The following is a 17881-nucleotide window of genomic DNA, read 5'->3' as shown; positions in this document are numbered from 1 at the left end:
CTGTATTGATGATCCAATGAAATAACTTACAAGGCATTTAGTAAAGTCCTTGGCACACAGAAAGTGGTCTGGAAATGTTAAGATTTAGCTTCATAGATCAAATTTATTGTGTTGACTAGTAAGCATTCTTAATATTCTTCTTCTTTCCTCCATTTCAACATCTGTGGTCATTAGTAGAACTTCTAAGAACTGTTCTTTCACGTCTAAATTTCTACATTTCTGTGATCAGAACTCTAATAAAGTAGAGCTCTGCTTGTTCAGCACCGCCTGGGCTAAACCAGAAACTGGATTGCTGCTGCCACCTGGTGGTGAAAAGGGGAACTGGAGACGGCATTTCATAGATGCTTGAGCGCTAAGGTGCACATGGCCAAGGCCACCCCGCCCCCACTCCCACCCTGTTAGCCTGATGAAGGCAAGAAGCCTGTTTATTTTCCAAATAAAGTGTCTGAGGAAGGAATACTTACTAGTTTGTATCTTATCTTTTGGGTTAGAAATCAAGGTCAAGACTGACCATGGGCAAATATGTAAAGTTGACAGAATGACTTCGAGAATCTGAGAATCTTTCCTGTTCCTCTTCCTCATACTTTCTTCGGTTTTCCTTGTCCTCATTACATATACTCTATTTTCTTCCTCAAATCAAAATCCATACGGGGAAAAAAAAATTCTGATAAAATAATTCACTCTGGGGTATAAGCATCTAACAAGTTTTAATATGATTTCTTCCCCTTGCAACGTTTGTATTTTCAGTTACTCTTTTCTTAGTGGAGGAATTATATGTACACTGTACAAATTACAAAAAGTCCTCCCCCTCCTTCAAGCCACCCCCTTCCATTCTACAGAAACACCTCATTACCTGTATCCTCCCAGAGGTTTTCTGGCCATATAGAAACATACACATACGAGTCTTATTTTTTATTATTTTTAAACAGCAAATGCTATAGCATCTTGCTCTTTTCACCTAGTGTATTTTAGAGATTATATCATTGTGTTTATACTTTAACAGGAATTATGACTGTCTTTATCAGGCAAAAAGAATAAATCTCTTTTTGTACAAGTTGAGGGATCATCAAGCTGAGAAAGAAGAGGTTTGAGGTGGTGGGCCTCAAACAGTAGTAAGGATACGAATCACCTGGGGAGCTTTACGATTCGGTGTGGTCCCATTTCTGATTCAGTAGGTCCAGGGTGGGACTGAGAATGATGCTGACCCTAATGTGAGCTTATAACCACACTGAGACTCACTGCTTAAAGGAAGAACTTCTTAGCCCTGGTTGCATCTTAAAATCACCCGGGGAACATCTTTTTAAAAAATTCCGATTATGATTCGCTTGGTCTGGGCTGGTTCCCTTGTGAATCTATTGTGCGTACAGGATTGAGATTTAATGCAATGATGCTCAAACACGGCTGCTTCTTGGAATCACTTGAGAAGCATAAAAATTCCTGATGCCTGGGTCACACACACACCCCAGAGATAAAAATGTAATTGGTCAGGGATGTGGCCAGCATACCGGGAGCTTTTAAAGCTCTCCAGGTGATTCCGTTGTGCAGCCATGGTTGAGAAAACCTGGTTTAAAAATGCTTGGTTTAAGAACGTGCTTACTGAGAAGTCCAGACAGGTGAGGCTGATGGATTTAAAGACTATGTTTGTCTCTGGCACGACTATTCTGATAGATGTGGGAGAACAGAAGTAAAGCTATGTGGTCCTCCTCTATTCTTTAGTACAGTTGGATAAATATTTGTTGTCAGAACTCTGTTTTCTGGCACTAGCGTGGTAGGAAGACCATGTGACAGCTAACTGTCCATCCTTGATCAATGAGATCAACCAAGTGAAATAAACAGCGAGAGGAGTCCAAACCCCTATTTCCACCCAAAATCAGATTCGGGCTGGTTGAGCCCCCGAAGGAGAGTTCCCTCTGGTCTGGCACAGCACTCTCCTGTCAGAAATCTAGCCTCCAGCATGTTTTCTGGGACGTTGCACACAAAAGTTATCAGTGTCTCTGCACTGATTTCCACTCTTCAGAGGCATTTTCTTGATTGGTAACACTTTGGCTGGAGGAACTGTCTCTGAAACTTCAGTTATGAGGCCCCACTAAATGCGGTTTCCGTATTTAGCTTCGTCAGCTCCTTGCCACAAAGACCACCTTAGAGCTGAAGATAGAGCCAGTTTTCTATTTCCAACTTCAAAAATAAGTTGAGAGTTTTCTAATGATCTCTCTCGATAGCAAACATTACTTTTTTGTTTGTAACTTGTTCGGGCATAAGAACAAGGAGAGAACTGTTAACATTTCTCCGGCTGTGCATTTTGGCAACACACCAGCTTCAGCTGTTTAATTTACAGCAATATGGCTGCAGGCAAGTCAGCCTAATGAGGGAAACTAAAGATTTAGAGTTAAATATTAAATTTATCTTAGTCTTTATTTCTTGCTGTTCCAACCAATAAAAAACATGCCCCTGGGATAGTCTAGTGTGACTGTATCTAGCTTGCAGTGCCTTATGTATGGCCAGAAAGACATGGAATTTTAAATTACACATGGAGAAGTCACAGCATGTGTTTTCTCTTTATTTTACATTGGTATAACTTCTACTGGTTGGGAACAGGGTTCATGTTGCAAGTAGCTTGGCCTAGGTTTTCCATTATAGGATATTAGTAAGCTTCTCTTTGGGGAATTTACTGTAAACTGGGGCCCTACATAAGCAGATCGGCAAGGCTGCAGAAGGAGGTGCTATGGTGAAGCTTTGTTCTGATTTGAGGATCTTGGTATTTATATCTGATTTCACACATGATGGGGACAGTCGTTCCCCCACCCCCCACCTCAGCCCCACCATTGGTGGCTTCACTTTCCAAGGTTCTCAGTTACCCGAGATCAACCTTGGCCTGAAAATATTAAATAGAAAATTATAGAAACCCAAGACTTTAGCATCCTTCTCCCATATTCATTTTGTGCCAAACACTTTCCATTACCTGAAACATCATTCCATGTTTTCACTAAAAACCATGTACCAGGTATGTATCATATATCACAAGCACTGAGCCACTGATAGGAATACAATGTGGATGCAACTGTCCTGTATCCTGGTCCCATTGTTTGGTTTTTATACATAATATGACTCAAATCTTTTGATAAAAAAGTAGAATATGAATAACTAAACCTGAAGAATCTATTGAATTTGTTGGACTCCATGTGATTCGATGCCTCAGCGCCCTTGCACATGCTCTTCTCCTTTCCTGAAACACCCTTTACCCAGAATTAACTTCCATTCCTGGGTTTTTACTTCCACCCACCTCCCATCGACCTGGAAGTTTCCGGCATTGGGGAGAGTCAGGCCATGAGCAGCAACTGAGAAGGAGGACTATACTAGCAGACATCACTGAGTACTTATCACCCACTGGGTCCTGTGTTAAGTGTCCTCAATGCTTTGTCTCACTGAGCCCTCCCAAGAACCCTCTCAAATAGGTTTTCAGTGATCCTCATCTTACAAATGAGGACATTGAGGTTTAGAGGGGTGAAGTGACTTTCCACGTAGTTTAATCCCAACATTGGCACTTAATGCCGACCCTTTGCAGCTTCCCACTCATAACAGGTGACACGTATTACACCAAGTATCTGTGCTATGAATACAGCCATATAAAAATGCATAAGAAGAGAGATTGGCAAGAAATAGCACAAAGTTTGCAGTAGTGGCTGTGTGAGGTGGTAGGAGTATTGAGCCCCTTACCTCTACGCCAGTAGCTGAAATGTCAGATGCCTGTCTGTTCCCTCACTGCCTCCCAAGAAAGTTTGCCTACCCTGTAGATATTTCTTATACATCTCTACTATAGCAGCTATCTCATTATGTAATGCTTCTCTTTACCTTGTTTTACCTGATCGATTGAGCTCCCCAAGAGATGTTTTTTCACATCGTTCAATGAACCATCAATGCTTAGCAGAGACCTTGGCACATAAAACGTGCCTAGCGTTTATAAATGAACAAATGGTCTCTATTCTAGATTCTGTGGGCCTATGATCTCTCTCACAACTACTCAACTCTGCCTTTATAATACAAAGGCAGCCATAAGTAATGAATAACCATGGGGATGCTCTAATAACAATTTACTTTATGGACAATAAACTTTGAATTTCATAAGGTTTTCACATGTCAAGAAATACTATTCTTCTTTTTTTCCCCCTAATTGTTCAAAAGCCATTGTTAGAGTAGACTGGACCCAAAAAAAGGAGGCAGTTGGATTTGGTCCATGGGCCATGCCAACCCCTGTTCTGAATCCTTCAAACTACCCATCACAGTTCTCAGCCCAGGTTTGGTGCCACTGTCCACGTGGAAGAACAGCGGTGGAGGGCAGGTAATGGGATGCAGCCCAGCACTCAGACTGTTGGGCACTCCCATGAGCCAAGATACCCCTACTGTAATCCCAGCTGAAGGCTCTGTGAGAGATGCCCTACTCAGTGACATAAAGCAGCCTGGTAAGGCTCATAGGAAGTCCTGATTTTTTATTTATCCACAAAGTTATTAGTTAATCTCCTAGGGAGAGGAGTTGAAAGGTTTGAGAACAGGGTTGCTACTTAGAGTTGGGAGGACTGGGCAGACGGTGAGCAGTTATCCGGGAAATATGCGGACGTGTGCATTCGGGAAGGCAGCAAGATCCATCAAACAGCCCGATTCCTAATGCAGCATGTATGCCAGATAGCTTTTGATCTGTTACAAATAAAGGAATTTAAAATTCCCAAACAAAGCAAAACTCCAGAGGATAGTGCCAAGGTAATGGGATTATAGCACTGAAAACAGGTCAATGGAAAGACACCTGCCTTTTAAACTGACACAAATAGCTCAGAAGTGCTGGGCTGCTGCTTCTCTTAGCCCAGAAGCGTTTCTGAAGCTTGGTAGAAGGCCATTCTTTACATAAAACTTGTCTTTCCTATTGAAAACAGGCATTCATTGCTTCTTGAGTATCTCTCAGAGAAGGCACTGGGGGATTTGCCAGACTTCAAAGCAGGGGAAAGAAAAGCACTTTGCGATAACACTCTCTGGCGTGTGTATACATATGTCAGCTGCCCCATATCTCCAGGATTCATCTCACCCTCACTAGGGTCCTGAAAACTCGAGCAAAGTAAAACGAATATTTGAGGAGAGTTTAGCAAACGGTGTGCCAGACACAGCCGACCGCCACCAGCTGGGTCGCGGCACAGGCTTTTGACATCTTCAGACTGCAGTGTGTTCATTTGTCATGTGAAGTAGCTGAATGTGGCTGAGGTTCTTTTCTGCTTTACAATCCCAGGATCACAACACATTTCCCTATTTGCGTATAACCTGCATTCCACCAGATCTCGCCAGTGTTTGGGTATGAAAAGAGCACGACATTGCTTATGTACTATTCTGGCCAAAAACATTTCACCTGAATCTAACATGAAGAAACAATCAGACAAATCCCAGTTGTGAAATAGTCTACAAAACAGCTAGTCTGCACTCTTCCAAAATGCAGTGGCACCTGCGACATATGGAAGTTCCTGGGCTAGGGGTCGAATCCGAGCTGCAACTGCCAGCCTACGGCACAGCCACAGTGACCTACGCCACAGCTCATGGCAACACCAGATCTCCAACCCACTCAGCGAGGTCAGGGATCGAACCCGCATCCTCATGGATACTAGTTGGGTTCGTTACTGTTGAGCTACAACGGGAATTCCCTAATTAAAACATATTTTAAAGAAGTCACAGGGAGTGTTCCAGACTAAAAGAGACTAAAGAGACATGATAACATACAACTATTAGGATGCTTGGAGTGATTTGACTAAGGACTTATATATATATTAGTTAAAATATATGCAATATGTAATATAATTGCATATATTACATAGCATTTAATAATCATATGGTAGTTACGTCAGAGAATGTTCTTGTTCTTAGAAAATACAAGGCGAAATATTTAGGAGTAAAGTGTTATATGGTGTCTGTAATTTACTTTCAAATGGTTCGGGGGAAGAAAGTGTGTGTGTGTGTGTGTGTGTGTGTGTGTGTGTAGAGAGAGAGAGAGGATAAAACAAATGTGGCAAAATGTCAGCAACTGGTGAGCCCAGAGGAAAGATATAAAAGCTTTCATTGTACTACTCTATACACTTTGCCATGGTCTGAAATTTTTCAAAATTAAAAGTTGAGATAAAAAAAAATGTACCAGTCTTGCTCAGTGCCCTGGAGGGAGGTAGGAAACTGAGAGAAGGCAGGCAAGCCAGGGGGCAGCGAGAGAAGTGCTCTTTTCTTTGGGAGTGGTTGACACCTTGGGTGCAAGTGCACACACACACACACACACACACACACACACACACACACACACAAAGGAGAATGAGATCTTGGAGACTGGATGACAGATAAGAAGGCCAGAGAAAGATGCTCCCAGGCCAGGTCCCACTCTTCTTAGAGATGGGGCTAGAAAAGAGGGCTCCCTGGCACCTGGAGACAACCAGCAGAGGAAGAGAAGCCACCTTTCCAGTGCTGACCAGAACGATCCCCGGTGGAGCAAAGGACTCAGTACTCAGGAAAATGTCAATAAGAACCTCCTAAAGTTTCAGGGGGCACCATAACTGGAGTGATTGGGACACCACCTTAAAGATGGGGAAACTGTGATACAAACTTCCAAGTACAAGGTAAATAAGTACTGAGCATAGAATGTACAACACAGCGACTGTAGTTAGCACTGCTGCAGGGTATACTTGAAAGTTGCTAAGAGGGCAGATCCTAAAAGTTCTTATCACAAGGAAAAAATGTTTTGCAACTCTATGAGGTGATGGATGTTTACTAAACTTATCTTGGTAACCATTTTGCAATTTCTGTATGTCAGGTCATTATGCTGTACACCCTAATCTTATATAGGGCTATATGTCAGCTATATCTCAATAAAACTAGAGGGGGGCAGGAGTTTGGGGTATCTGTTCCAAGTGTGTAGAGAAAATTTAGACAGATTTGATCCATAAATTCCAGAAATTTCATTGCATTTGAAGCATCATTGGATTTTTTTTTTTTTTTTTGTCTTTTTAGGGCTGCATTCATGGCGTATGAAAGTTCCCAGGTTAGGGGTTGAATTAGAGCTGTAGCTGCCAGCCTATGCCACAGTCACAGCGACAGTAACATGGGCTCTGAGCCATGTCTGCAACTTACACCACACCTCGAGGCAACACAGGATCCTTAATCTGCTAAGCACGGTCAGAGATTGAACCCACATCCTCATGGATACTAATCGGGTTTGTTACTGCTGAGCCACAAAGGAACTCCCTCACTGGATGTATTTTAACATTACAGAGTTACCGAGAGAAGAGATTTGGAGGATGTAAGTGTGTAGGATGCAGAGGGAAGACAGGAAGTCAGTTAGGACAGGAATAAGTAGAGTCCAGGCCAGCTTAGATGGTGGCCCACTGGGAATCCCAACAGCTGGGAGTACTCACTTCAGCCTAGTGAGTGGAATAGTGGATGCTTTTGGCAGACACAGTCCTTGACTTTATATCTGTTGCTCTGGCAGCTTCCCTGAGAAGTGTGTTAGAGACAGAGTCTGGATCTAAAGACACACAATGGTGGTTCTCTTATTTATATGACTATTAGAATCATCTAGAGGACTTGTTCAAGTGCAGATGGATGGGTCCCATCCAAGGGTTTCAGATCCACAAGGTGTAGGGTGAGGGCCAATGATTTGCATATTTAACATATCCCCAAGTGGTGCTGATGCTGCTGGTCCTGGGACCATACCTTGAGACACAACACAGAGGAAAGGGAAAAAAAGGTAGCGTCTCATCCAGCCAGTGGTGCTAGCCCTGTGCAGGATGGAGAAAGGGAAAGGGACCCATCTTTTCCTGAGCAGCTAAAGAATGGGGTTAGGTGGGGGGCAGACACCAGAAGTAAGAGAGGCTACAACTCTATTATCTGTAAAAAGGTCACCACACCAAAAACCTATAAAAAGGAAAAGACAGAGAACTATAACTCAGATGAGGGAGAAAGGAAAAACCCCAGAAAATCAGCTAAGTGATCAGGAGATTCTCAGCCTCCAGGAAAAAGACTTTAGATTGTTGATGTTGAAGATGATGCAAGACATTGGAAATAAACTGGAGGCAAAAATGGATACCTTACAGGAAACACTGAGCAAAGAGATACAGGATATAAAACTTAAACAAGAAGAGATGCAAAATACAATAACTGAAATAAAAAATGCACTAGAAGCAGCCAACAGCAGAATACAGGATGCAGAAGAACGAATAAGTGAGAAGGAAGACAGATTAGTGGAAATTGCGGATGCAGAACAAAAAAAAGAAAAAAGATTGAAAACAAATGAAGAGAGTCTCAGAGAACTCTGGAACAATGTTAAATGCACCAACATCCATATTATAGGGGTGCCAGAAGAAAAGAGAGAGAAGGGGACAGAAAAAATATTCCAAGAGATAATAGCCGAAAACTTCCCTAACATAGGAAAGGAACCACTCACTCAAATCCAGGAAGCACAATAAGTACTGTATAAAATAAACCCAAGGAGGAATACACTGAGACACATATTAATCAAACTGACCAAAATTAAAGACAAAGAGAAAATCTTGAAAGCAGCAAGGGAAAAGAAACAAGTAACATACAAGGGAACCCCAATAAGGTTATTGACAGATTTTTCAGCAGAAACTCTGCAGGCCAGAAAGGAGTGGCAGGATATATTTAATGTGATAAAAGGAAAAAACCTCCAGCCAAGATTACTCTACCCAGCAAGGCTCTCATTCAGATTTGAAGGAGAAATCAAAACCTTCTCAGATAAGCAAAAGCTGAGAGAATTCAGCAACACTAAACCAGCCTTACAACAAATACTAAAGGAACTTCTCTAGGCAGGAAAGAAAAGATAGCAACTGGAAACAAAAATTCCACAAATGACAAGGCTCACCAGTAAAGATACGAAATATATATACAGTAAAGATACGAAATCATCCATGCACAATTATACCATTAAAATCAGAAATCATGAGAAGAGATGGGTACAAATGCAGGACACTGGAGATGTACTTGCAATTAAGAGAACAACTTAAAACAATCTCATATACATATAGACTCTTACATCAAAACTTCAGAATAACTGCAAACCAAAAATCTACAATTAATACACAAACAAGGAATCTCTGGAGAAGAAATATATCTCATAGTAAATAAGTGCATAATCCACCATGAAGGGGGTCATATGATATCATTCTTAGAATGCTGAAGTCTTCTTAGATCTGATTCTAATTTCCTCTCCATCAAAAAATTAATGACTATAATTAAATAATGCAACTGTACAATTAAATAATACAGTTCTACAATTGTATTATTAATAACCATTTCTCTCCATGGTACAATGTAAGGTCTATAACGTCTTGTTTATCACATTACCTAGAATGGTGTAATGCCTTTATTGAAGAATCAATAAGATGTAACAAATTGTGAGGACATATTTATATAGTTACAGTGTTTTTTAACCAATTTATGCATTTTATATCTTACTTATTTTCAGAGGGTGTATTATTTCTGTTATTCTTACCAGTTAAGTTATTCTTTTTATTATGCTATATAAAATATTTAACGGTATATAAGGCTTTCTTCTTTATAAATTTTAGTTGCATAATATACACGATTTTAATACAATGCTAATTTTTAAAGAAAAATTGAAATGTAATAGATAATACTAAATAGTAAAGATGAAAGCCACACAAAATGGGATAAAGTACAGAATAAATTTCCTATTTGTCTCAGCATATTTTCCATTCCACTTCTCCAGAGGGAGTCACTTAATCTGTTTCTTAAGATCCATGATATAATAATCTGTGTGAATGTAATTGTGTTTAAATATATGTAACAAAAAGAAAAATAAAATTTCAAAAAAAAAAAGAGTAGGGTTAAGTATTTAAAAACTGATTTTTTTTGGAGTTCCTGTCATTGCTCAGTGGTTAACGAATCCAACTAGGAACCATGCGGTTACGGGTTCAATCCCCGGCCTTGTTCAGTGGGTTAAGGTTCCAGCGTTGCCGTGAGCTGTGGTGTAGGTCGCAGACATGGCTCGGATCCTGTGTTGCTGTGGCTCTGGTGTAGGCTGGCAGCTACAGCTCCAATTGGACCCCTAGCCTGGGAACCTCCATATGCCATGGTAGCAGCCCTAGAAAAGACAAAAAAATAAAAGCTGAATTTTTTTTTAAAAAGTTGTGGAAGAGCAGAGGAGCAACAAGGGAGGATGTCCCCTTGTTGCAGAAAGAGAAACATTGCTTGTGGGGTGGGATTGAAAGGTGAAGGAAGACAGCAGTGAGGAGCAGCCTGTTGAAGGACCACGCAAGGTCCCTGGAGGCCTGGGCTCCAATGCAAGAATCTGCTGAGAGCAACTCTCCTGCAGACGCGGACAGGAAAGGAGACAGGATTCCCAGGCCTGAGCCATGCCTACCTCCCTCGGCCAATGGCCCCTCGAAGCCACATGGTCTGCCTCCAAAGGCCTTTCCTGACACCCATACTGGGTAAATACCAGCCACGAGTAAACTACAGTGGGCGAGTAAACTCAAACCTCACCGGCTTATCACACTATTTTCATTAAAATAAGAGCTGCCATTTATTTAACGTTTAATTAAATGGGGCCCTCCCCCTCAGTCCATGAGCTGCATTGTTACACTAACATTAAGAAATGTGACACTTGAAGAGGTCGAGTATCTTACCCAAGGTCACACAGCGAGGATGAACTTGGATGGTAAGTGCTTCCTCACGTTTCCTCCTGGAGAGGAGGTTCCACCTAGGAAACGGGAGAAACAGGGGCAAAAACCTGGGGTTGAGGAGAAGGAATGAGGGGCAGAAAGGAAAACGACAGCTGCCACTGCAAAAGGAAGGCTTTGGCATCATGCCAGCCTGGCTGCTCCTTCTGAAATCATCCTATGAGAAAACCTTACATCCGTGAACTGACCTATTTTCATCTTGCTCTTCTGAGTTAGAAATCCCTCATAATGTAAAACAAATAGAGAAAAACGCCTGACTCCTACTCCTCTTAAAACCTGCTGGCTGGCCAAGGAGACTGAGTTCTCAGTTCAAGCCTGTCTGTAGCACACAATGCCCATAGGTGGACCCCAAATACATCACCACCTGGTAACTCTGTGAAAGGGAAAACATAGACTATGATTTGTGGATCTGACCAAGGGGCTGAGAGGTGGGTTTCGGTTGGGAGAGGCAGGCCGGCATCACACACTTGAATAAAAGCTTACAGCCTGGGCTTAAAGAGCTTTGATCTGTTTGTAAAGCTGGTAAAAAACGGCTCCACGGGAGCCAAAGCCAAAGCCAATACTGTAAAGGAACATTTACTAGAGAGCAACTTCCCTCCCGGGTACATATTTGCATGAGGTGTAAAATTGCTAAACATCTGAAGAAGATAAAAGCTGGGACTCTTATGACTTAACTGCGAGTCACACTCATGCCCAAAGCCAAGTTTAAAACAGAAACAGTGCCCTCAGCCACTACCACTACCAAGTATTGCCATGATGAGAACTTCTCTGGACCCTTGGTCACATGAGCAAAAACAGAAACATGTTTATATGTCAATTCTGGAAGGAAAATTTACATCTTTCACGCTTATTTCGACGATAGAAAATCAAGCAGCAATATGTTCCCACTCTTTACAAGTCAATGATAATATTTTATCTTGAATTCTCTCACTTTTGAAAGTATTGGTTTCTTCTCAGGGCACTGTCGTTAATGGGGAAATAATGGGAAAATACTGAATAATTCTAAAGGGTTAATATCAGTTGAGCTAACAAAGCATTGGGGTGCTTATCCAGGGATGGGGCCCTTTGACTCTCCTGATACTTTCTCAGAAAATAAATGTCATGAAAAGGTATTTCATCTATCATGCTGGGTTTCAAGGACAGCGAGCGTGTCCTCTCAAGAGGACCAGGAAGACACCACTAGCCACTAGCATTCCAGGAAAAGCCATAGGCAATGAGCTCAAAATGAAAAGCAAGTCTGACATTTTCTATTCTGTTTCAGTAACCTCTGCTATGTTTAGTTTCTTGGTTAAGACCTATGTGATGAATCCATATAGTTTCATTCTTGGTAATGAAACTATATAGATCACAGGCCTATCAGTCAATCACACTGGGGGTGGGAATTTTAATTCAAGTGGGAAATAGTAGGAAGCCTATTGGGCAACAGAGATACATTTGTTTACTGGTCAGCATTACCTGTAAAAAAGCAGATAGTTTTCATCAAAGTCTCTCCCCAGGAGGACAGTTTGTCCTCTGCCACAAAAGCTAGGGAACATAAACACACCCTTTTCCTTTACAGGCAAAATGACACAATTTGAGGTAACTTCTCTCCATAAAGATTGGTCCAGGAGGAGGCACATGGCACCTAACCCTTTGCTGAGAAAGGACATCCCCCTCCTGAGGCCACATTTTAGTTCTCCCCCTCTATCCATGCCTTTGTCTTCCTGGGTCACCTTAAAACCAGGAAGATCAGTGGTTCCATGCAGGTCAGCGCCGAACAGCCCTTCCCATGAAAGAGCTGAGTTGCATTTCAGGAACACAGCATGGGTGAAACTCCTGGCAAGCCTAACCTGCAAAACTATCCAAGAGACTAGAAATGACATTGTTAACAGGCCCAAGTCCTGTGCACCTCAGTCTCTATTAACTCACCTTTTGGTTTTTGTACCCATTGCCTTCTGGGCTTTCAAAGACTGACATAATTAGTGTTAAATATCTGAGAAACTAGTGTGTAATTAATAGTGTTTATGGAGCACCTATAAAGCATCATGTAGAAACATGGACCCTACAGACAAGGAATCCACAGGGAAAAAATAACAAACTGAAAACCAATAATGATTAAGGGTCATAACAGAGGACAGGAGACACGAGTGGTGTGGCATTATTCCTGGTTTCAGAGTCAGGATGGATGGAATGCTACCTCATCTCTTAGGTTTATTGAGGAGATACAAGAAGGAGGTGGCATAGAGCTGGCATGTATTTGATAGCTTGCTTGTTTAAGTCTCCTCATTGTTGCCATTATCCACTACCTCTCCCACCCCATAACTATGGTAGAGTTGGGGTGATTGCAGCATGCCCAGATAGGATTGAACATTTAAAATCTCCAAAAAAAAGGCTCATTACCTGGTCTTCCCATTCTGGGTGTCAGAAAATGTACTGCCATTATAAACCGGAGTGTATCTGCCCAAGCCTTTGATTCAAGGGGGTAAAATTATGTGTAAATCATTGACCCACACCATGGTTGAGAACTGTATACAGGTAACTAATGTACAACCATGTGCAACAACTTATGAATAGCATAGAGTACTATTATTGCATGAAATTCCATTTTCCTTTCTCCAGGAATTGCTGGAACCTTACCAGGTGTGATAAAGAAACTCCCCACTCTGATCTGGCCAAGAGAGTCTTCTTGTTCTTTCATCACTGGGATCTACAGATCCTCCTGTAGACGTGCCTGTGATGCCTCAGACTCAGGTAAGAGGGCCCTGCCTTGGACTCAGCACTTTAGAAAACCCCATCCTGCCCTCCCCATGGGGCATATCTGGAGCCCAGGCCTCCTTCCAGGTCCCCCTGTCACCATCCAGAACCCTGGAATCCCCTGTTCGAATAGCCCTGAGCTTACTTCCAAGCTGTACTACCTACTTCTTGGGCTGTCCCCTCCAGGGAAGGACCTTGCTAATGGTGGGTACAACCTCAAGGCCAGAGGTGTGGTCAAGGAGAGAGTGTTGGCAGAGAATGTGGCTGGAACTTGGCTATGCAGGCTGGCCATGTGTGGACAGGTGGGTTCTTACTATGTGGAATGGAGCCCAGGGAATAAGAAAAGGAGGTGGGTCATAGGCCTGAGGACAGTGAGGAGTCTTGATTCGAACCTGACCTTCCAGGTCTTTATGAAATTACATTTATCAAAGGAGGGAGCTACGACGTTTTACGTATCAACTTGTAAACCTGATTAGTAATTTCAAAATATTTAAACCTAGAACATGTGAGCTTCTGGTTATACTCTTGACCTGGCCCTAGGAATGATAGGAGGGAGCCTGCTGTTCTGGCCCCTTGCCAATGTGTACCTCGTGATTGTTTCTTTGTATCAGCCCCCTCTTTACCAATTGTAGAACATTCTGCGTCTGCAGCTGCTCATGGTTCAGATTTTATATATAGTCTTTATCAAATGCATTTGCTCCCCCCAATGCCCCTAATAAATATCTGCTCCTTATCACTTATTGTGACTTTTTATATATTCAGGGGTTTTAGAGCTTAGAGTTTAGTCTCTTTCTTTCTTCCTTTTTTTTTTTTTTTTTTTCTCTTTCTGGGCTGCACTTGCAGCATGTGGAGGTTCCCAGGCTAGAGGTTGAATCCAAGCTGTAACTCCCGACCTACACCACAGCCACAGCCACAGCATTGCCCGATCTGAGCAATGTCTGCGACCTACACCACAGCTCTCAGCAATGCCAGATCCTTAACCCACTGAGCAAGGCCAGGGATTGAACCTGCGTCCTCATGGATGCTAGTCAGATTCATTTCTGCTGAGCCACAACGGGAACTACTTAGTCTCTTCTATTTTCTACTCAGTCTTTTCAGTGGGAAATGCAGTTTCTAAGTTGAGCCTGAGCCTCCAAGGCACACGAACATGTTCCTGTATCACGATCCAATGCCCATGTTGGCTAACACAGAATAGGCTGCACAGTTAAACCACCTCACACCCCATCCCTGGCCTTCAGCTGCCCACATACTATGGGATGGCAGAGGAGGCCCTGTCTACCTGGCCCAGGGGAGCCAGGAAGGAGGGAGAATTTGAGCTGAGAGATACAGGAATTTCTCCATATGGTGAGGAGCACTCAGATTATACCTCAAATTTATGATGTATTAGGTGGATCAATTATAATCATAAAAGCAAAAAAAGTCGCATACCTATCTGCCAGGGAACCCCCAACATATTGCAAAGATTTAAATCCATGGTACAGGGATGAAAGCCCTCTCTGAGTGCTAATTCCTACACAGCAGGCAGAGCGGGGATACTAATCAATAAATCACTGGGAAAAAAAAAAAAGAGAGAAAGAGAAAAGATTAGATTCTAGCAGCCCTCCTGTGGCTCTGCCAAACACTCGGTGATAAAGATAATTCACTAAGAGATTAAATTAGAGAGAAGACAATTGCGGAACTGGATTATTGTGGCATTCACAAGTTTTGCATCCCCCAGTCCCTGCATAACCCAGAAAGATGATAGTTCTTTCCAAATTTGTATGCAAATTTTTCCTCTGGTAGAAGTATCTGAAAGCAAAATTGGTCCATTGAGTTAATCACTAAACAGGGCACTTCAGTGTGCTCTAGTTCTGACATCTAATCAGCAATACAGCTGCATTTAAATACTGAAGACTTAAAGGATTTTGACTTCTGAAGCAAGGGATTTTCTAGATAATCTTGCCTATAAGGTCCTTGACTTGTGCAGTCAAATGCTGCCAACTATGATCCTCAGGAAATTACAGAGCCGTACTTATGTATCTGTTTTTCTCCTGTGTATATTGTTAGGAATTTTTCATTATAATTAGAATTTGCTAGTGAAAAGCTTATTTCTCACTTTTGCTGTTGACTTAATAGACATCAAATTTGCAAGTGTGTGTGCATGCCTTCTCCTCCCCTCTGCAATTAACTCCGACACCAAGCCAGGCTCCGGGTGGCGTGCAGCATAGAGGCCCTGAAAACAAATCAGAAGGTTCTGCTCAAAAACCTCCCCGGCTGGAGCTCTCCGGCCAATATTTTGCTTCTTCTGTCAATGGAAAGAATCTAACAGAGCAGAAACCAAAATTTAAAATTATGCTGAAATAAAAATGCTTCTAGGTTGCTGGAGTGCAGATTATGCAAAAAAGGAATCATAGAATAGGGCAATCAGCTTCCATTAAATAAGTTTAGAATAAGGTGCTGGGGGAGGGGGAAAGAAGGTTTTTTTGTTTTTTGTTTTTTGTTTTTTTAAATTGGAAAAAAAAAAGGAAGAAAAGAAAAAAAAGAAAAAGAAAGACACACTGAAATGTTGCTTTCGGTGCCCCCTGCCGGACTGCTGGTAATTATGCTTGTTGGAATATTTAGCATAATTAGTCTTTAGCTGCCCATTTCAGTTTTGCTCAAGACATAAATGTCAAGTCAAAGCTATTAAAAACCATGTTCTTGAGAAACAGATACTCAGAAGGAGAATTGCCCAGGTAGCAGAGGCACTGCTGGAAATCACAAATGCCACTGAATATTTGTATTGTTGTGCTGACTGGATGCACTAATTACCATAATTCTCTTAGAGCATATAAACTCTGGGCTGGTTGATAGCCACATAAAATTAATTTTTATGTTAATTAGCCTCTCATTCAAGTAAAAGCTAACCAAAGCCACAAACTCTGCCCCACCCCTTCTCTTGTATGGGTTGTTTCCTCTCAAAAGATTGGTGTGTGTGCCCTAGGTTAGTATTTCCTATTAAAGGGCAGAGTTCCTTTTGGCCTTGAGCTACTGTAAACCAGACATATGATTTACTGTCCATCATTTCAAATAGAAATAGATTTTTTTTTTCCCACAGGCAGCTTGAGTATCACTGGCTAGAGTCAACAGAAAACAGTCAGGTGTCACCAGCTGAGCAGAGGACGCTTGTGCTATTTTGCATTTATCACCAGCACTTCCCTCGGGGTGATGAGAAATTCCCGTGGGTGACAGAAAAGCAAATTTCTTCTCCTCCAGAGAAGAGGCTTTGGTTACCTCAGCAGCTTCCAGAGCAGCGTTTATCTGAGCCCAGAGCTGGGGATGGAGACAGAAGGCCTGAGGAGGAGAGCAGCCTGGGGAAGGGAGCTCTGTCCCAGGCAGGGATCAAAAGAAGCTCCCTGGGAGTGGGAAGTACATGGGAGGTAGGGCTCTGGAATTCAGACTCCCAGAAGCTGAAAGGGCCTTTCCTCGCTCCTCATTTTACATGTAGGAAACTAAGATAACGGAGGAATAGGCCTGAGATCACACATTGAGTTGATGACACAGCTGATGTGATGAGGAGGTGAGGGTGGAGGGGGGCTCTTTCTATCATATCCCAGTTCACAAAAGTAAGAAAGGATGAAGTCTCCTCTGACCAGAATGACAATCAAGTGAACACGTCCAGTTTTTTTTTAAAAAAAAAACATAATGTTTTTGGAGTCTCATTGTGGCTCAGCAGTAATGAACCCGACCAGTATCCATGAGAATGTAGGTTTGATCCCTGGCCTCACTCACTGGGGTTGAGGATCCAGCATTGCCATGTAGGTCACAGATGTGATGTGGCTTGGATCTGGCGTTGCTGTGGCTGTGCTGTAGGCTGGCAGCTGTAGCTCTGATTCTACCCCCAGCTTGGGAAATTCCATGTGCTGTGGGTATGGCCCTAAAAAGAAAAAAAATTATATTTTCAAATTTTTAATTAAATTTGTAACTAAATTATAATTAAATTTCCAAACAATTTCAAACGGGGAGCTTGGGAGTAGGGTGCAAATGCAAACATGGATAAACAGAGCTCTCTAAATACAGGCAATGAAAGTAAGACAACATAGCAGGCCAGATGAGAACCTGGCAGCTTTTTCAAATAGAGCTCAGCCTTTTGATTGTCTGAAGTTTCTTTCAGTTATTTATTTGCTAGATTAAGTTCCACAAACCTTGTTTAACACGTAGAGAATTTTCCCACCTTCAGGCTCAGAAATAATGGGTGATTGTCCTATCCAAACATACAAGACACCAGCTTTCTAGAATTTCCAAGGCATGTGTAGCCCTAGCTCTGTAAGTGGGACCCAGAGTCCTTGTCTGGTCACAAACCAATTAAGTTAAGTGCTACCGAAATTGCTTTTTATCATCCAGATAAGAAGTAGCTCACAAGTGAGATCCAGTACTTGACACATGAAAGCTTATTCATA

At 42.1% G+C, this 17881-nt stretch overlaps 1 long non-coding RNA gene across 1 annotated transcript in view; it reads left to right on the top strand.

Annotated features, from left to right (window-relative positions):
* Nucleotides 1-13437, top strand: part of LOC100516649 (uncharacterized) — a 147676-nt gene extending 134239 nt beyond the window's left edge. Inside the window, exon 3 of the long non-coding RNA XR_014829421.1 lies at nt 13329-13437. This is a non-coding gene — a long non-coding RNA (uncharacterized LOC100516649). The remainder of the gene's footprint in view (nt 1-13328) is intronic.
* The last annotated feature ends 4444 nt before the right edge of the window (nt 13438-17881 follow it).

The sequence above is a fragment of the Sus scrofa genome, chromosome 15 (assembly GCF_054392235.1).
Source record: "Sus scrofa isolate SSC_HxYL_T2T_F1_AM1 chromosome 15, Sscrofa_HxYL_maternal_Yorkshire_Landrace_v2.0, whole genome shotgun sequence".
NCBI lineage: Eukaryota > Metazoa > Chordata > Mammalia > Artiodactyla > Suidae > Sus > Sus scrofa.
Note: the sequence above shows the minus strand (reverse complement) of the source record. Positions and strands in the feature narration are given on the sequence as shown.